General features: G+C 40.8%; 1 protein-coding gene across 4 annotated transcripts in view; it reads left to right on the top strand.

Moving 5' to 3' along the window:
* Nucleotides 1–5,996: 5,996 nt before the first annotated feature.
* Nucleotides 5,997–15,468, top strand: part of PRKG2 (protein kinase cGMP-dependent 2) — a 124,056-nt gene continuing 114,584 nt past the window's right edge. For 2 of the 4 annotated variants that reach the window (XM_017958736.3, XM_017958735.3), the window contains exon 1: nt 5,997–7,434. The gene's annotated coding sequence lies outside the window, so the exon portion shown is untranslated. Of the gene's footprint in view, nt 7,440–15,468 lie in introns of all 4 variants that reach the window. The other 2 variants (XM_021938463.2, XM_017958734.3) reach the window with 1 other exon arrangement.

The raw sequence follows: 15,468 nt of genomic DNA, 5'->3' as shown, positions 1-15,468 counted from the left end.
AAATGAATAATGTATTTTGTGTATATTATCTTTAATTTATGCAAAGAATATTGTGTTTTATGTATATATATATATATACATATCTCATTGTACTTCTGCTTTCTACAAGATACTGTTATTTTTAAGGTATATAATTTTGTTTGTGAACATCTAACTTGTTTCTAAGTATTGTTTAATATTCTATGGCATATAGCCTTAGGAACTTACATACTTACCCTCCAAGGGATGCATACCCAGGTGCCCTCTAGCCTCTAATCATAACAATAAAAAAGAAGTTGCAATAAACATCCTAGTACATGTTCCCTTATGGACTCATATGGGAATTCTCTAAGATATATGGTATACTCAGAAGTGGAATCGCCAATGGGCTGTACATATTCTTAATTTGAGTAAATCCTGCCAGATGGTTATTTAGAATGGCTTTCCCACCAGTCTCCTACTGTGACCCAGAATTTAAGTTTATGAGAACAGAACCTATCTCTACCTTGTTTCACTAGTTCTTATTGTTTAAGTACAAGAAGAAGAAGTGGAATTCCTTCCTAATGGGGGCTTCTCCTGGCTATTGTAAGACATAAGGCTGGGGCAAGGTACCAGTAGTATGAGATAATGCATTCCATACCAAACTGTGTAAGGAGTATAGTAAAGACAGTGAGGAACTAAATGGAGGATCAAGGAACTAGAAGGAACTAGAAGTCACTATAGGGCCAGAAACACATGAAGAGAACGTAATAGAGCAATTAAGCTTGAAGGATGGAAAGTTGTTGTCATAGAGTATAATGTCTTATTTTAGTTTGGTTTCTCTAGAAAATAGAACCTAAGGTAAAGCTCAAATGTGATATTCTATTTAGAATATTATCCTAGGGAAGCAAGAATGAGCAGAAAAACAGAAATAAAAGAGAGAAGGAGAAAAAGCAGATTTGAAGTTGTGCATTACTGATTTGTCTACAGCTTCTCTAGAAAACAAAGCTGGTTGCTGAGCATGCCAGAGTAGCCAGAAATACAGAACCATTGCATCTTTGAACAGCTCCTGGGTGGGCAGAAAGGGTGAACAATTTATTTGTTGTCTTCTTCCTGGCTCCTGTCTCTCAGTGGTCAAAGTCGGCTCCACAGGGCTTTAATTCCACTTATTTCTGGGTTGTGTTTTGGGCCCCTCCAGGCAGCAGTGAGGGAATCCAGAAATCCAGAGCTTCTGTGGGTTCAGTCAGGTCAGCCCAGGGGCCTGGAGCTGCTGATGTTCCCTCTACAGTGGGTATTATGAAGGTCATGCTGGTCTGGCCCTGGATCCAAGGGAGGCGGAGGTCAGTGACAGCATTAGCCTGGGCTTTACAACCATGGGGACAACACCAGCCATTGCTTGGGCCATTCTGACTGAGAAGCAAGGCAAATGGCTGAAGCCCTGGAGGCAGGCAGGGCTGTGCAGATCTGGGGTGCATATGCACTAGCAGAATTGATGATTTTAGAGGGATTTCCAGGTGTGACTATGGGAGTGATGGTTGAAGCTGAGACAGAGCTATTAGATATGGGAAGACTAAGGAGTTGAGAGGTGAAAGTGTTGGATGGGTAGTCCAGGTTGACTCTGAAATAGCACAGGGTGGTGGGATGCTAAATACTGTGAACCTAGTGCATGGTTAGTGTACACTGGCTATATTATTTGATGACTACCTATACCTAGAAAAAAATCACTATTTAGGAAAGTTAATGCACCCTGGGCTGAAACTTATTATGTATAGATAAAACCAGAAAACCAAATTTATTTATATTTTGTACTTTTAAAGTAAAATTTACTATTACCTGATTGCCAATTGGACAGACTATTAATTTCTAATTTATACCATTATTCTAAACAATTGTCTATTCCAGAAGGAAAATCAAGAACATGTTCCAAAATCTTTCTCTAGAACTTCAGAAACATAAGCAAAATTCTTCTGGATAACAAATCATGACTTTCTATCAACTGTAGGATTGGACCTGCTGTGTGTGGTACTGGGATATATACAGCAAAGATAATCAAATGTGAACCATGCCCTGCAGGTATTTACAGTTCTGTAGGAGAGATAAATATAGTTAGGCACCAATAATACAAAGTAGAAAGTGATAAATACCACAAGAAGGGTTGAGACAAAGTACAGTGCTGGCAAGTTCGGGAAAAGGGGTGGACACCTAGAAATAATCAGTGTAGCTATGAGATGAGAGAGAGAGAAAGAGAGAGAGAGGAAAGGGCTAAAGCCAGAATCCTGGGAAAATGTGGACTGGGTGGAAGTGGGAATAGACGAGCGGGGACATTCAGAGAGAGCATGGGCAAGAGACTGTTCAATTCTGTTCTAGATTGGGATCACATGAAGGCTCGGCTGCTGCTTGGAGGAGCTTAGAAATAGCCCAGATGTATCAGGAGCTAATGCCCATAACACTCTCATCCCCATCCAGGATCACTGGGAAGGCATTGGTAAATGACAGGCTACTGTGCCCTTTGGAAAGCAGAGTAGAAAGGAGACTAATGCTTCCAATGCTAGGCCTGGAAGATTGTGTGACATTATTGATGAGCTTCCACAGAGGAAGTAGAGGCACCACATATGGGGTTCACTTTCAAGTCTCTAGTATCTTAATAGACAGTTTTTGTTTTTAAAAGAAGATAGTAGATTAGAGAGTGAAATTTTTAAATTATTTTTTAAATAATGAAGAGACTTGAGCTGGGTATGTTGTGGAGATATAAGCATTGATACAACAAAGTCCTGGCTCTGAAGTCTAATAAGGGAGATTGGCAAGTTAACAAGGATTTGTAACTTGGAGCACCATGTTGCTGTGGGCTCATGGGAGAGAAACACTAACCTGCATGGTCAGCAGGACTTCATGGAAGAGATAAATGGCATTGAGGTAAATAAAGGGATTGTGGGCTGCAGGGGAGCTTAGATAACATGAAAATTTGGGTTATAATTGGCCTAGTTTTATAACCATATCGAGTGATGCTGGAACCTGGACAGCAAAAGCATCAAAGGCAAATGGGATTTTCTCTGGGTTAGGGTTTGGCAAATCCAATCAGAAAGAAGGGCACTTTGACCTGAGGTTCTAGCCTTAGCAACTGAAATGGCTGCTCATGGAGTTAGTCTGGTAGGATAAGGAAGCCTGAAGATAAATGAAAGAATAAAAGAGGGAAGGAAACAAAGCCAAAGAAATGGTGAGAAAATGGAGTGTGAACCACCAACATGGAAGTTTTGTCCCTCTTATGTCCCCAGGAGATTTTTCTGCTGATACATAGAAGGGACATCAGTTGGGCCTTGGAGGGCACCAAGCTGGAATTTAAAGGTTATGAGCACAAGGCTGATCTGAGGGGGTGCCCTGACAGAGTCTGTGTGCAAAGGTAACTACAGAGTTTCCTGTATAGAAATTTATCCCAAGAAAATAAGATTGTCATGGGATGATCCTAAACCATAATTTAGTCATCCAGGGGCTTGGGAGTCTGAATTAAGTATGGAAACATTACTGGATCTCTTCCTAGCTCAGCCTCTTGGATGCAGGTCCCTGAAAGAAACAGAAAGTGGGCAAAACTGGGAGATTTCTGTAAAACACTTGGGCTGCTTGGGGACTTCTTTGTGTATAAAACAAGGGAAGACAGGCCTTTTATCATCTCCATCTTCATAGGCTACCTCTGAACTTTGACATCGTGAGAATTCTAGTGCTCTGCTAACAGTGCTTAGCAGAGACCAGGAGACCTGGTGGAGCAGAGGCTTACCCAGTGGGAGGAGGATTAGTCGTGAACATGTCCCACATTGCCCATGTGCTCAGATTAACATTGCAGACGGGCCTCTGAGAGGGCTGTGTTCCTCAGTCAATGGCAGAGAAAGGCCAGTGGATTTTGATTTCTCGTTGTCTTTGTAGAGGTAGAAGAAGTCAAGATTTTAGGGTCTAGAATTATATAGATTGGTTCTGCAACTTATTAGCTCTGTGAATTTGATTAAAGTTACTTAACTCTCTGAGTTTCCTTCCTCAGGTGCGCTTACCTCCTCACGTCAAAGGAGTAAATGAGAAATTACATGGAAGCCTTTAACTCATGACACAGAGTCCAACATCACAGGCTAGATTTCTTCAGCCTGAAGGTGCTTCCTCCTCACTCCCTGTCTCACTCTTACCCACCTTAAGTTTAAATGCCGTCCTTTTTTTTTTTTTTTTTCCGAGAGACATTATCCCTGAGCCCCTGTAGCAGACTCTAGATTGTCTACCCAGCATCTGTTCCCATCCTCTACTTTTTATTCGGGTATGCACTTCTCAAAGAATGCAATCCGAAAGAGTTAGGAACCCGTCCTGCAGAGCCTAAGAGCCTGGCAATGGTGGTTCCCCCCTCCATCTCCAGCATTTAGGTGTGAGCACATGCTCAGTTTGGATTAATGGCAGGTGAGAAGTCTCCTGGAAGCTTCCAAGAACGATTTCCCGACTCTGGAAAAGAGACTCTCTGCGACGTTTGGTCACTGTTGGAATTGCCCATAATAAAAGCAGTTGTTCCAGTCATCCTGGGGCCATGGGTGAAGCAGCCCCAGGGACAAAGCTGCCATACTGGGGATGGCAGGGGGAATAACGGGAACAGGCCAGGGCCTTCCCAGACACAACTCTGTTCCTGAATTCACCAACTAGAGCCTCCTGACCTTGGAACTTCTTCCCTTGTGAAACAGTAAGGTTTCTTATAATTTAAGACATTCTAAATTGGGTTAATTATTAATTGCAGCCTCCTACATCTAAAGTATAACCCCATATTTTTTTCTCTCATTTTCCTTCACAGTATTTCCCCCATATATGCTCACTTTTGTGTTTACTTGTTTAATGTCTGTTTCTCTCACTGGATTGTACACTCTAAGTTGGCAGAGATCACAAGTTAATTTTGTTCACCATTGAATTCTAAGTATTTGGCACTGGGCCTGAGATGCAGGAGCTGCTGAAAGCACATTTGTTGAAAGACTGAATAAAAGGCTCAAAAAATGGTCACTTTCCTTCTCTTCCTCCTTTTCCTTGTTCAGCATGGTACAGTTGACAGAGCACACGACTGCTGGGAGGGAACTTAGGTTCCCCCTCAAACTCTTCCTAGCTGGGTGACCCTGGGCAGCAGCCTGCACTGCATCCACAGCTTTCAAGCTTTTACCTCAATGAACGGTAAGAAAGTACGTATGACCCACTTGACCCAGTGTGTGTGCATACTCTGCTATATTTTATTCTATTTGGTATCATTTTAAAAATGCTGGCTTTGACTCAATACATCAATTTTATAATCCATTAATTAGCAACCCATTGTTTAAAAAAACCCAGGACTCAATGAAATGTGAGGACTTTGCAGCACTATTCACAACAGCAAAGTCAACGTACGTGTCCATTAAGGAGTGATTGGATTTATAAATGTGGTTTTATATTATATATACACACATATATAAAATATATACACACACACTATGGTGGTATACACACACACGCTGTGTACACTATCACACTGACAAAATGGAATACTACCCAGCCACAAAGACAATGAAATTATATCTTTTGCCACAACATGGATGGAACTAGAGGCCATTATCCTAAGTGAAACGACTCAGAAACGAAGTCAAAAACTGCATAATCTCTTATAACTGGGAGCTAAACAATGGGTAGGCATGAACATCCAGAATGGAATAACAGACACTGGGGACTCCAATAGGTGGGAGGGCGGGAGGTGGGTGAGGTAGGAAATATAACTTATTGGGTACAGTGCACATTATTAGGGTGATAGGTGCGCTAAAAGCCCAGACCTCACCACTAGGTGTTATGTCCGTGTAATGCGACTGCACTTGCACCCCTGAATCTAAATTTTTTTTGAACTAAAAACTTTGAAAATCTGTTTTTCTCCTTTTTGTCATTAAATCGCTTATAAAAATTCAGCCCAACTTAAAAGTCCATTATTACAGCGATATACAATTACTTATTTTCTCTTTTCCTGTGGAATTCTTCCTCACTCCTTTCTCCTCTTTTTTTTTTTTTTTTTTTTTTGAGGTCTGTATAAAATGTACCGATTCTGGGATAACTTCATGAAAAAGTACTTTGTATACTTTTGCTATTTTCCTCCAGTTAGTATAAAAACAAACAGGACTATATTCCTCCTCCTCTGAAACTTAATGGCTTCATTCAGCATATTTTACACGGGCCTCATTTTTTATATAAGTTTATGTATGTAACAGTGTATACAAATGTTACATGAGCCCCACTGCCACCATGTGGTTTAAAAACCCAGAAGAGTTGGTTGTAACATTCTCTAGATGCACAGTGAGGAATAGACCCTCACTGTACTTTCCATCTCTCAACACAGAAACTGCCCTTGTCCTCCGTGAATTTGCTGGTGAAATTCCTCTAGGGGCAGGAGGAAAGGGAAAAAGCCACATGGAGATCTCACAACTCCAGAACACAGCAAATAATGCGGTGGGGTGTACATATATATTTAGAAAACCATATTGCACCCTTCAAGAAAAAAAAAATGTACTCAAAAGGCGAAGAGAGAGCATTATCTACTTGGGTGATCAAGAAAGCTCCCTGCCCAAAGACCTGCAGATTCGGAAGGTATACTCTCTGTCCCTGGAAACTCGATTCAACCCCTGCCCCCAGCGTCACGTGAATTGGCAAACTAGATGTAAGTTATGGCCCCAGAATCTGGGAGGGGCGCGTCGACGAGCTGCTTCGGGGTCACATGTCTTCGTAGAAGGGCATTGGTGTGACAGAGGAAGGCATGTCCAGGGTACGTGCGCCTGTTTGAGCTCTGGGAGGGAAGGCGAAGTGGAGAGAGCCTGCAGTGAAAACAGATTGGAAGGATGGAGGAAAGGGAGGGGAAGGAAAAAAATGAACACCTCCGTGAACTTTCCTCTCCCTTCGTCCCAGACACTTGAAATAGAAATAACAACATGAACAAAAATGCTTACAACCACGATGTTATCGCCCTACTTAAGTTGCCTCACTCTGGAGGGTATGGGGTATAAAGTGCACACTGCGGTTGTGTCGGGAGTAAAGGTTCGGGCTGGTGTGGGTGCGCGCGCGGGTGACCCCACCTTTAGGGAAGCCGGCGCCCTACTCTCCAGGCAGTAGCCCCGGCTGACCCCCTCCCTCCTCCTTCCCTCCTCTTTTCCCTCCCTCCCTGCGTGTCTCCTCTGCACCGGCCCCCGCCGCGGAGCCAGGCGGCAGCACCGACGCCGCCGCAGCTTCTGCCCGCATCGCGCTAACCCGCGCCTCCGGCTCACACGTAGCCGGAGCGACTGAGCCAGCAACCCCGGGCCCGCGCTGCGCACCGTGCGCACGGCGGGGCTGGCTGAGCTGACCTGAGCTGGGCTCAGGCGCCGCAGGCAGCTGGGGAGGGCGGCGTGGGAGAGGACGCTGAGACGCAGGGGCAGCCGCGCCGAGGTGACAAACTGCGCACCTGGAAAGTTACCCGGCTGTCTGGTGAGGTTCGTGGGCTGGGGGGCTTGGGCACCGGGGTGTGAGGGCGTGCGGGGAGGGACAGGGTCGGGGTGCGCGCGTGTGCATGCTGTGCGTGCGTTGCGCGATGTGCGCCTCTATTCCACACCCAGCCGGTCTCTTGATTGTGCTGTTCGAGTGTGGACGTGTGCACGCGTTGCATTCTCTAGGTGTGGCAGCGTTTCCTGAGCTCCTGGAGGCAGGGAAAGGCTACTTGTGTTTAGAGGCTCAGTTGAGGGCGGGAGGGGCTCAGCCCCAGTGGGGAGTCCTCAGGGTTCTCTAGGTTTAGGGAGGAGCGGCGGTGGAGGCTGTTGCTCGGAGCTAGGGCTTGGCGGTGCTGTCAGGGCTTGCGCTCCCGGCTTTGCTTCGTCCAGCTCTGAGTAGTTGCTAGGGGACAGTCCTCAGGCAAGGACTTTTAGGAGTCCTGGTAAACTTGTGTGGGTGTCCTTTTGTCACTCTTGGCACCGTGAGGCGCTTTCATATTTCTGTATTTCTTGGTGATGAAGAAACAAGAGCAAACAAAGCCCAGAAACCAGCCACTTTGGGGATGAGAGAAAAAGAAATAGGTTCGGTTTTGAGAAGAACTACGGTGCAAGTACAAAGTAGCTAAGGCCAGAGCTGACAATAAAAACAATGCATGCAGAATTAGGTAGAAAGGGTGACGCTGGGACAAATGCCTTGATTTCCTGATCTTCATCTTGTTCCCCAAGTTCCCAGGGGCTTTTAATTTTTTTTTTTTGTTAAGGAACAGAGCAACATACACCTGCCTCCACCCCACCACACCCTCATACTTACAGTTTCTTAGAAATTGTCTCTTTTCTTTGCAAGTTTCTATTTAACTCTTGAAGAAGGCGATCATCCCACATAACATACACTAGCTGTTTTCAGTACTCCTGTTTAGTTTTGCACAGGAGGGTATGAGCTAATAGGGTAGAGAATTCTCTTTGGAGAATTAGAGCACATCCTCTCCATTGGAACACTGTGTGACTAAGAATAAACGACCTGAAAAGATGATGCCCAGACATCTTTCTCTTTTACGTGAAATCCTTAACTCCAGTTCTATGAAGTCATTACAAGTGAGGCTAATGAGAATTCACCTCATAGTGACGGTATATGTTGCCTGGCTGTTGCCCAAGTCCTGTGATCCCTTATTGTCTTTCTTCCTCTAGGTTATTTTTCCTATCAATTATCTCTTCTTCTCCCATGTTTTCATTTTTCCGATCTCCTGTGCTTCATTATCCTGGAGCTGCAGACATTTTCAAGTTTTCATTATTTTAAAAATCCCTTACATGAACCGTGATACCATCTTGCAGGCTCTACTCTTAGTGTCAGCTCTTTCCATGGTTCTTTGTAGTTGGGTGTCTATCCCCATTCTTCTTTGACAAATCAGATTCAGTACTTTTCCCTCTGATCTCATTTCCTGTGACAGGCCTGTGGGATGAGTACAGCCTGCTCACCTCTTAAGGATCTTATCTGCATGGTCTTTCTGATGCTTCTCCTAAATCTCTTATTGGTACACATGTTCCTTCTCCTTCTTTGTTATTTGCTTCTCCTCCTCCTCCTCCTCTCTCACAAATAATATCCACAGATATTACCTATATGTTCATAGTTAACAATAGAGACATTCCTTTCTTATCTCCCTTAGTGATCTCATCTACAAATGGGACTTCATTTCTTCTGTGGAGTAATTTCTTCCCTTGACTTTTCTTTTTTGCTTCTAACTGCTAGACATTTGCATCATGATGACCCAAAAGCATCTCAAAATCAATATGTATAAATCCAGACTCATTACTGTCTTTTCAAAGCATCCTCATTCTCCTGACTTCTGTCAGTGCCACAGTGCCTAGCCCATACACAGTACACTATGTGTTCTTTTGGAATGACTGAATGAATGAAGAGTAGATAGTACTACTTTCCTTCAAGCCTCCTAAGATCAAAACATTGAAATCATTTTGATTACCCTCCCGTGCACATCCATTTAATTACTACATTAGAGATGCTATCCTGCAGTGTTCCTCCTACTCATCCTCTTCTTTTAATATTAATCTCTTCACATCCTCTCTCACTTTAACCAAAGCAGTACCTTCTTACCATATCTTACAGTTTTCTTTCCAACCTCATATAGACCTAGACACTCTTCCTCTCCTCATCACCAATATCCTGGGCATTTGCATCCAATTCATCAACTTCAGCCTCTATTTATGTATCAATAACTGCTTAATATTTTCAGCTTTCCTCTTTCTTTAGCTTTTCTTTTCCCTCATTTCTTACTGCTTACTAAACTTCTCTACCTTAAAGTTTCCACTGGCGCTTCAAACTGAGTATATCCAAAATTAAACTCACCGTCCTATCCCTCAAATCTGCTCCTCATTTTGGTCAATGACATTACCTTTTACCCAGTCGCCACGACGTAAACGTTCAAATCCTCATCCTCTTTCTTCTTGCCACCACTCAAAAATTCTGTTAGCTATAATCTTCTGACCTGGACTTACAGACCCACATTTCTGTGTGTTTGCTTGTTTATCTGTTAATATAGCCCCCCAAATAGCTGAATTTGGTAGTCAAATATAGGCTATGTGACATTCATAAAATTCGCCACAAACATTCTGCTGGGGCAGAGGGTGGGGAGGGGAGGCACTTTAAAGAAATAACCTCCAGAGTAGCTGCAACTTTGGTACAATAAGGTCATATGATTTCCTGTCAAGAGAAAGTTTTTCTCCAGCCGGGATGCTGTGGACAGAGAAAACAAGCAGTAGATCCCAAACTGAGCCCCAGGTCAACAGTCACAAGGTCAGATGGACAGATGCTTTTAATTGTGGCATTGATGTGAAAGTGAGCTGTTTCTCACAAGGACAACTCTGTGTGGTTTTGCTTCAGGGAGAAGAATCAGGGATTTATATATTCAATTATTTTCTAAAGGAACTTTAGAGAGACAAGCTAATGGTAACATCAAATGTATCAGTTTCCTATCCACCTAGAATATTATCTGTAAACGTCTGTATAATTCACCTCTCTGATTTCCAGCCGAACTGCCCATTATCATTAAAAAATCAATTCTGCTTTCCATGATGTGTTGAAAGGAAGGACATCGCAGTGTTACATATAGCTGTAACTTTTATTGAATCTCATATGACAATGTTTTTCTCTCTGGCTACCATGGAGATGGTCAATTTTTTTCTCGAGTTCAAGAAGTTCAAGTCATTAAGTAGTGTTGGGACTCTGAGCTTTAATCCTGAAACTATCACCTCCTATTTGGATTGGTGCAATAGTATCTTCCCTTGTCTTACTTCCTCTAAGCTCTTTTTACTCCATTCCTTATTTATGAGAATATTATTTTCCTAAAGGACAAATCTGACCACATAACTAGAAATCTTAGTGTATCTTAAGATTCAGATACCATTATGTGGCATAGGAAATGTTTCAGTATCTTACTTTTTCAGTTTCATTATTCATTACTCTCCTTTCATCCATCACACATTTCAGCCTGTCCCTTGACTGTGCTATGAGCTTTCTTGCATTCATTTCTTAATACATAATTCTTTTCTTAAACTAATAGACTTCCTATTTTATAGAAATTTTAGGTTTATAGAAAAATAGAGTAAAAAGCACAGAGTTCCTATATACCCACCTCTCAGCACTTTCCCCTGCTCTTAACGTCTTTCAGCAGTATGGTACATGTGTTACAAGTGATGGAACCAATATTGATGCATTATTATTAAAGTCCATAGTTTGCATTGGGGTTCATTCCGTTTATATATTCCATGGGTTTTGACAAGTATATATGAAATGTATATGTCAATACAGTCTCATATTTAATAGTTTTACTGCTCTGTAAATATTCTTTCCCACCTATTCCTTTCTGTCTTTCCCCGAGCTCCTGGCAACCACTGATCTTTTTATGGTCTCCAAGTTTTGTCTTTTCTAGAATGCTATACAATGGAAATCATACAATGGATAGGTTTTTCAGATTGACTTCTTTCACCCAACAATATGCATTTAAAGTTCCTTCATGTCTTCTCATTAGCTGATATTGCTTTTATTATTGAATAATATACTATTATATGGATGTGCCACAGTTTGTTTATCCATTTACCTACTGAAGGATATCTTGGTTACTTCCAGGTTTTGGGAATTATAAACAAAGCTGCCATAAACATTCATGTTCAGGTTTTAGTGAAAACATATGTCTCGTATTAGTTGAGTAGATACTAAGAAGCATGATTGCTGGCTTGTAGAGTGAGAGTAGATTTAGTTTTGTAAGAAGCTGCCAAATTGTCCCCTAATGTAACTGTATCATTTTGTATTTCCACTAGCAATGAATGAGCATTCCTGTTGCTCCCTATTCACACCAGCATTTGGTGTTGTCAGTGTTTTGGATTGTAGTCATTCTAATAGGTGTGTAGTGTTATCCCATTATTGTTTAAATTTGAGATTCCCTAATAACCTATGATGTTGAGTATCTTTTTATATGCTTATTTACCAACTGTGTGTCTTCTTTGGTGAGGTGTCTGCTCAGATCTTTTGCCCATTCTTCAGTTGGGTTGTTTGTTTTCCTATTATTGAGTGTTCAGAATTCCTCCTTTATTAGACATGTGTTTTAGAAGTACGTTCTCTCAGTCTATGGCTTGTTTTTTCATTCTCTTTTTCCAAAGCAGAAGTTTTAAATTTTAATCAGGTCAAATTTATCAATTTTTTTCTATCAATCAGGCTTTTTGGTCTTTTATCCAAAAAGTCATCACAAAACCCAAGATCACCTAGAATTTCTCCTATGTTGCCTTTGGGGGTTTTTGTAATTTTGTGTCTTACATCTAGGTCTGTGATCCATTTTAAGCTAATTTTTGTGAAAGCTATAAGGTCTGTATCTAGATTCTTTTTTTTTTTTAAACTTAATGCCTAGTTGTTCCAGTACAATTTGTTAAAAAGACTATCCTTTCTCCATTGATTTGTCTTTGCTCTCTTTTGTATTCTTTGATCTTTGGATCAGTTGACTGTGTTGTTTAGGTCTACCTCTGGGATCTCTGTTCTGTTCCATTGATCTACTTGTCTATTTTTTCACCAATGCAACACTATATTGATTACCATTACTTTATTAGTAAGCCTTAAAGTTGGATAGTATCAGTTCTTCTTCGATATTGTGTTGGTTTAGTACATGTTTTCTGATCAATAAGTTTTTCTTCTAAGATAAATTGTCAGATAAATAATGTTAACTGTAATAATAATAGTAACATTTAATATTTCTTAAACAAATACTATATGCTAATACCTGTGCTAAATTTTCATCATGATTTATCTCATTTAATCCTCTAAAAACTCTAAATGACAGGCAGCATTATTTTGTCTACCTCTTTATGTTTCTATCTTTTTCTTCCATTACTGACACTCAAGTATCTTGCCTGAGGGCATATAGACCACTAAATGAAAGTGCTTCGACTGGGACTCTGGATCGGTAACCTTAGCCGGCACCATACCATCTCCCATATTGACAGATATACACGAAGCTATACACACACATCTATATATGTGTGTGTGTGTTTGTCTGTGTATATTTATAACAGACTCCAGATGGGTAGAGAAAGAAATAGCTATTATCTAGACCAGAGCCAAGATTCTGGTTTCAAACTGCTATAGGGCTGGAGGAAAAACAGAAAACAAAGCTTAATTCCTCCCACATTAACTGCCAGGTGTTAATCCGCCTGCAGGCGCCTTCACAGTCACTTTTGCTTTTCTTTTGTCTCTTCTAATTACCTCTTGGTGGACAGCATTTTCTAAATGGTGATTACATTAATATAATAATTTGTAGTCTTATATAGCTTTTCTGTCTTCTAGCGAAATGTCACTACTCATTCGATTGCTGTCTCCTATACCTAACTGCAGAAGAGTATTGCCCCCACAGTGAACTATGGTTTTTGGTTGCCTTCAAAGATATTTAGGTGGACCTCTGTGTTTTAAGCATTTCATTGCAATGTGCGAAAATAAATAGGGGCTACATGAGGGAATTACAGAGTTTCAATTGTTAAGTCCTTGTAGTCATGAACTGGCTCCGTGTCATTCATAATCTTTTTTTTGTCTCCATCTTTTGGTGGGGAACTTGTTTTGCAGGCTGTTTGTTTCCAAATGACTTGTTTTCTCAATGGAAGATAGAATCCAGGAAAAGTAAGAGTCCTTTACTCCTGGCCACATCCTCCCAAAGGAATAATGTGCTTCTTTAAAGAGTTTTGTCACTTGAGAGGCTGAGGTAGAAGGATGGCTTGAGCCCAGGATTTCGAGCCCAGTTTGAGCAACATAGTGCAAGACCCCATCTCAAAAACAAAATAATAAAAAAAAAAATCAGTCAAGCATTGTGGTGTGCCTCTGTAGTCCTAGCTACTCTGAAGGCTGAGGCAAGAGGGTCACTTGAGTCCAGGAGTTTCAGGTTACAGTGACGGCACCACTGGCCACTGCATCTCATGGCCTCAGAGGGAGACCCTGTCACCACAAACAAACAAATAAACAAACAACCCACAAAAGACTCTTGTTGGAAGACATTCAGTTTACTAGACTTCTGTCCTACCCAGAAATGGTCCTCTCTGGGTTTTCTTCACACCAAGACATTAATTGCCTGTTTCTAGTTACATGCTATAATAAGAGCTGCTTACCTACTTCATGTGTGCGACCTGCCAGGCATTGTATGGGATACTTTACAAACATAATAATCATAGAAACCCTATGAGATGGATATAAATATATTCCCTTTCGTAGTTAAGAAAGTAAGACTCAAAGATTTTTAGGAATATATAGAAGGTTGACAAAGAGCAGATTATTTTATAACCCTAATTGGCCTGACTCTATTGCTCATGTTAAATTCTGATCTTTATCTCCAAACTCATTTCTTATTACATCATGTGCTGCCCTCTGACTGTAAGAATGATTTTAATAACCTGCAGTTGCCAGATTGATGGAGCAACATTCTATGGTTCATTTCTCCTTGTGGCTAGCAATACGTATTTGAGGAATAGCTTATCTTAGTGACTGATACAGGAAACAGAGTGAATCTAATTAGGTTTTATGAAGCCAGAGTCTTGAAACCTTGGCTTCAGGGACAACAATATTTAAATGGATGAACTAAGTAAGAAATCAGACTAGTATTGAGCCATTTAGTAACTTACTTATGTATCTTAAATTAGTGACTTGAAAGATGAGTTACTCTCATTTTCCCATCTTTGAAATTCTAAATAGCTTGAAAGATTTACACAGCTTCCAACTAAACCAGAGGATAATTAGTGTTTTGGGAGAATTTAACGTCCTCTACCTACTGTGCTTCAAGTTTGTAAAATTATTGGATTGGCACAGAATTTTTCGAATACCATCCATAGAGCAAAAATGATTCTAAGCCTTTTTATATTTGTAATGCTAAAACTGTTTTCTGTGTCAAATTTGACTGCAAATCCATGATGGGATATGCCCCTGATACAGTATATGATACTTTGGTCTTAGTAAACAATTTTTTTTATGAACAAAAATGAGTTAGTTGTTAGTTTAATATTAAATTTGAAAGATTTTGTATGTGCTCTTTTCTTTATAAGGCAAATCCTTTTCCTCCTACCATCACATCTCCCTTCTTTCTCTATTGACCTAAGAATACTTGTCCATGAACTGAGAAGGCTGTCTAGAAAATGGCTCACTGATGCTTGTTAAAAATGTGTGTACACATTAATTTACAATATTTTTGGAGTACCTTTCTTATGCTTGCAATTTATAATCTCATTCAAGCTTATTCTCAGATTTCCAAGTAACGTATTATGAATTGCTTATTCAGGATACAAGTATGTCCAGGGCGAATTCTTTGCATTCTAGTCTCTTCATCCTTCTTATGTATTCATAATATATAAGATCAGTAAATGCCGCCAAGTCAACAGAAACTTAAAGGTTAAACCTGCCACATCTCTGCAACATATTAAGGCAATTCTCTGAAGGCTAATGTTTATTAATGACCACTTTGAACCTGAATTATATGAGAAATATCTAGGTGTTTCAAGATTG

The sequence above is a fragment of the Papio anubis genome, chromosome 3 (assembly GCF_008728515.1).
Source record: "Papio anubis isolate 15944 chromosome 3, Panubis1.0, whole genome shotgun sequence".
Classification (NCBI taxonomy): domain Eukaryota; kingdom Metazoa; phylum Chordata; class Mammalia; order Primates; family Cercopithecidae; genus Papio; species Papio anubis.
This window is presented reverse-complemented; position numbering and strand designations above follow the sequence as displayed.